This window comes from Hyla sarda, chromosome 2 (genome assembly GCF_029499605.1).
Source record: "Hyla sarda isolate aHylSar1 chromosome 2, aHylSar1.hap1, whole genome shotgun sequence".
In the NCBI taxonomy this organism is placed as follows: domain Eukaryota; kingdom Metazoa; phylum Chordata; class Amphibia; order Anura; family Hylidae; genus Hyla; species Hyla sarda.
The window spans coordinates 44,733,419-44,738,712 of NC_079190.1; the positions used below are offsets into that span (position 1 = coordinate 44,733,419).

A 5,294-nucleotide genomic window follows, 5' to 3' on the forward strand; every position below is an offset into this window, starting at 1 on the left:
CAGCTCAAACTTGAAGCAGGAAACTCACTGTAAATCCGCCCATGTGAATGTACCCTGTACATTCATATGGGGGGGGGGGGAGGGGGAGGCAAACCTCTAGCTATTGCAAAACGACAACTCCCAGCATGCACTGGCAGACTTTGAATGCTGGGAGTTGTACTTTTGCAACAGCTGGAGGCACACTGGTTGGAAAACCTTCAGTTAGGTTCTGTTACCTAACTCAGTATTTTCCAGCCAGTGTGCCTCCAGCTGTTGCAAAACTACAACTACCAGCATGTATTGATCGCCGAAGGGAATGCTGGGAGATGTAGTTATGCAACAGCAGGAGGTATGCAACTACAACTCTCAGCATGCCGAGACAGCTGTTTGCTGTTTGGGCATGCTGGGATTTTCAGTTTTCCAACATCTGGAGGGCTAGAGTTTAGAGACCACTGCACAGTAATCTCCAAACTGTGGCCCCCCCAGATGTTTCAAAACTACAAATCCCAGCATGCCCAGACAGCTAACTGCTGTGTGGGCATGCTGGCAGTTGTAGTTTTGCAAGATCTAGAGGGCCACAGTTTAGAGACCACTGCACAGGGATCTCCAAACTGTAGCTCTCTAGCTGTTGCGAAACTACAAATCCCAGCATGCCGAAATGGCAAACAGCTGTTTGGGCATGCTGGGAGTTGTAGTTATGCAACATCAGGAGGGTTACAGTTTAGAGACCACTGTATAGTGGTCTCAAACTGTAGCCCTCCAGATGTTGCTAGGCAACTATTTGCCGGCTTCCAAGGATCCATGGAGCCTGCCGCACGTCATCGCCGCCGCCGAGCATCGCCGCCGGGGATCGCAGCCAAGGGTAAGTAACCGGCTGTTCACCGACAGTTCCCCTGCTCTGCCTGGACAACAGTGGGTGGGCAGAGTGGGGGGGGGACCCGAACGTTAATCCCCCGCCCCCAATCTGCTATTGGTCGATCGCTTCTGATTAACCAATCGCAGCGATAGGAGCGGTGGCACCCCTGCCACCTAACTTCTATCCCTTATTTTTCGGGTCACCGAGTCAGCGGAGACCCGTGTGACATGGAATCGTCACAAATCCTCGGTGTGAATTCACCAGCGATTTGTGGCGATCGCTGACATGGGGTGGTCTGAGGACCCCCCTGGGCATTGGCACGGGATGCCTGCAGATAAATATCAGCAGTCAACCCGGTCCGGTCCCCGCCCAGCACACGGGGGGGGGGGGGGGTTAACGGAAATTCCCACGGGCGTACAGGAATGCCCTCGGTCCTTAAAGGGTAGCTCCCTCCAAATACTATATAATCTAATATGTCCCTACCTAGTAGTAATCTAGCCCTAACCCCCTACCTGGATTCAAAAAAAATGTTCATCGCTTTAATAGAGCAGATTTAGTGCTTCTAAATCTGCTCTATGAAGCAGGGCAGGAAGCAGCGCTTCCCAACAGGCGCGACCTCACTGATGCCTTGCTGGGCGCTTGCTTCCGCCCTCACATCGTCTATGCATGAGTGTTATTTATCTAATAGGGTGCCTCAAGCTGTTTCCCAACTACAACTCCCAGCATGCCATGATTGCTATTAGCTGTCAGGCCATGCTGATAATTGTAGTTGTGAAACAGCTGGAGGCACCCTATTATCTAATGTCATAGTGACACAAGAATACCTCCCGCGAGCGCAATCGCTACCATCACTGCTAGCGGGGTCCCTGTGCCCACTAGCGGTGTCAAATGTGCCCCCCGCGAGAGAGATCGCTACCATCACCGCTAGCGGGGTACCTGTGCCCACTAGCAGTGTCACAAGAATGCCGAGCGTGGCTCTGTTCCCCGTCCCTGTGAGCTCTCAGGGTACGGGAATAGATTTAAAAGCCTCGCGCACGGCAAACGTAGTACTGCGCAGGCGCAGCACTACGCAAATAGCGTAGGGCTAACGTAGGAAGCACTAGGAGCCTGGCGTTAGCCCTACGCTATTTGCGTAGTACTGCGCATGCGCAGTACTACGTTAGCTGCGCGCAAGGCTTTTAAATCTGTTCCCGTACCCTGAGAGCTGAGAGGGACGGGGAACAGAGCCGCGCTCGGCATTCTTGTGACACCGCTAGTGGACACAGGGACCCCGCTAGCGGAGACGGTAGCGCTCGCGGGGGGCACATTTGACACTAGTGGGCACAGGGACAGGGTAACGGGGCGGGCGGGGCCGTGCTCCAGGCCAGTGGAGCTGGCCCCAGCTATTAGCGTGCTCGCTCTGGACTGTTTGATTGACAGGCGGGAGCGAGTACCGCAATGCCTGAATTTCGACTCATTGCCAGGCTGAAATGAGTCGAAATTCAGTAGTGATGTCACTGCCAAATGCATTCGGCCACTAGGAGGGCGACCCCTCGTGGCCGAATTTAAAAGTGATCTTAAACTTGTTTAAAATCACTTTTTTTAATTAAAGTATATTAGAGATATGTTGTAGTACTTAAGTACTACAACATATCAATTTTTTTACTTCATGACAGTGCCCATTTAACCCCTTTAGGACTCAGGGTTTTTCAGTTTTTGCACTTTCGTTTTTTCCTCCTTACATTTTAAAAATCATAACCCTTTCAATTTTCCACCTAAAAATCCATATTATGGCTTATTTTTTGTGTCGCCAATTGTACTTTGCAGTGATATTAGTCATTTTACCCAAAAATGCACGGCGAAACGGAAAAAAAAATCATTGTGCGACAAAAACGAAGATAAAACGCCATTTTGTAACTTTTGGGGGCTTCCGTTTCTACGCAGTGCATATTTCGGTACAAATGACACCTGATCTCTATTCTGTAGGTCCATACGGTTAAAATGATACACTACTTATATAGGTTTGATTTTGTCGCACTTCTGGAAAAAAATAATAACTACATGCAGGAAAATTTATACGTTTAAAAATGTCATCTTCTGACCAGTATAACTTTTTTATTTTTCCACGTACAGGGCGGCATGAGGACTAATTTTTTGCGCCGTGATCTGAAGTTTTTATTGGTATGATTTTTGTTTTGATCGGACTTTTTGATCACTTTTTATTCATTTTTTAATGGTATAAAAAGTGACCAAAAATGCGCTTTTTTTGACTTTGGAATTTTTTTTTGCGCGTACGCCATTGACCGTGCGGTTTAATTAATGATATATTTTTATAGTTCGGACATTTACGCACGCAGCGATACCACATATGTTTATTTTAATTTTTTTTTACACTGTTATTTTTTTATGGGTGATTCAAACTTTTATTAGGGAAGGGGTTAAATGACCTTTATTAACACTTTTTTTTTAACTTTTTTTTTGCAGTGTTATAGGTCCCATAGGGACCTATAAGACTGCACACACTGATCTCCTATGCTGATCACTGGCGTGTATTAACACACCTGTGATCAGTGTTATCGGCGCTTGACTGCTCCTGCCTGGATCTCAGGCACGGAGCAGTCATTCGTCGATCGGACACCGAGGAGGCAGGTAAGGGCCCTCCCGGTGTCCGGTCAGCTGTTCGGGACGCCGCGATTTCACCGCGGCGGTCCCGAACAGCCCGACTGAGCAGCCGGATCACTTTCACTTTCACTTTAGAAGCGGCGGTCAGCTTTGACCGCCGCTTCTAAAGGGTTAAAACCGCACATCGCCGCGGGTCCCGGCCGTTGATGAGCGCCGGGACCGACGCGATATCATGCGGAATCGCGGCGCGATCCCGCTTCATATCGCGGGAGCCGGCGCAGGACGTAAATATACGTCCTGCGTCGTTAAGGGGTTAAGTACCAGGGAGCAAGGTCGTACCCATATGCCCGTGGTCCTTAAGGGGTTAATCATCTCCCTTTGTGCTGAGTGTGCTGAGCTCCTGTGTGAGGGAGAAATCTTCACCAATCAGAGCTATTTTTATATTACAAATACTGGCAGGGTGACTAAAATACCAGCTGTGCTGATAAAATACCAGCCAGGTGGCAACCCTAAGTGTGTGACATGGTTGTAATAATTATTGGGGAGATTTATCAAAACCCGTGAAGGGGAAAAGTTGATCAGTTGTCCATAGCAACCAATCAGATTGCTTCTTTCATTCTTAACAAGACCTCTGAAAAATAGAAGAAGTGATCTGATTGGTTGCTATGGGCAACTGGTCAACGTTTCCTCTCCACAGGTTTTGATCCCTAATTGTCTTCATATCTAGGATGAGAATCTTCTGACACAGTGAGTAGCCAACCATTTCTGGGCATAAGACATCAGAACTTGCTGGGTGCCCTACGGTTGCCTGGACAACTGTACCCCCAGCACCAGCCGCCTCTCACCTCATCACATGGCGCAGATCGGGCAGCAGTTTTGGACACTTCTGTCATCCACATTTTGCTAACACTATTTTTCACACACACAAATAAAATAAATGAGTCGAACAAGTCAAAGAACAGTTTAAACAAAGGGGAACTTTATTTATTATTTATTGAAAAGTTTGTGTAGGGATTTTATGTAACCTCCATCACTCACAAAGAGCGGACAGTAACTAACTCAGGACAGGAAAAACCTCCAGAGGGGAGGAAACCTGTAGGGAATCCATGGCTACTGTACTGCCCTTCCTCTGGGCATACTAAAGGAGGTTACCTCTAGAATTTGGGCAAAGTGTCAGTGTATGTGCTGCCCCACAGCCTGGAAGGTGTGCATCTAAGATAGGAAAAGAAAAGAGAGATTAGTTACATGTTTATTATAGAAATGCACATGGAACTGGACAAAAAGATGTGATACTTACCAGTCACAGGCGGGTATGAATGTGTATTCCTAGGTTCCTACAGTTTAGGCCCCTCACTGATGACAATAGTGATGACATCACATGTGTGACCTCACGGGAGTTCTATTTGAGTCGTGCTGCTTTCTGATTGGCTGAAAATCAAAAATCCTTTTTAACATATTCTGCATGACTTATCTCAGGGATTTATGGCAATTTTTATTAAAATGGCTCACTCCCTGTGGGTACATTATATTTGTTTCTCCTAACCAGACACTCAGTATTTGTAATATCATTTGGTGGCCCTAACAGCCTGGTCCCATAGGTTTCTTACACAGATCACTGCGGCTCTGGCAGGCTCAATGGGGGAGATTCATCAAGACCTGTCCAGAGAAAAAGTTGCAGAGTTGCCTGCAGCAACCAATCAGATCACTTCTTTCATTTTTGAAAGGGCCTCTAAAAAATTAAAGAAGCGATCTGATTGGTTGTTATGGACAACTCAGCAACTTCTCCTTTGGACAGGTTTTGATAAATCTCTCCCAATGGGCAGCGCTGGCTGCTGGGACGTCTGACGAGTGATGCCCC

General features: G+C 47.4%; 1 long non-coding RNA gene across 1 annotated transcript; it reads right to left on the reverse strand.

Annotated features, from left to right (window-relative positions):
• Positions 1–4,393: 4,393 nt before the first annotated feature.
• Positions 4,394–4,790, reverse strand: LOC130358427 (uncharacterized). Its single transcript, XR_008889518.1, has 2 exons — positions 4,734–4,790; positions 4,394–4,648 (listed from the first exon to the last, which is right to left on the reverse strand). It is a non-coding gene; the product is annotated as an uncharacterized LOC130358427 (long non-coding RNA).
• Between the last annotated feature and the right edge of the window lie 504 nt (positions 4,791–5,294).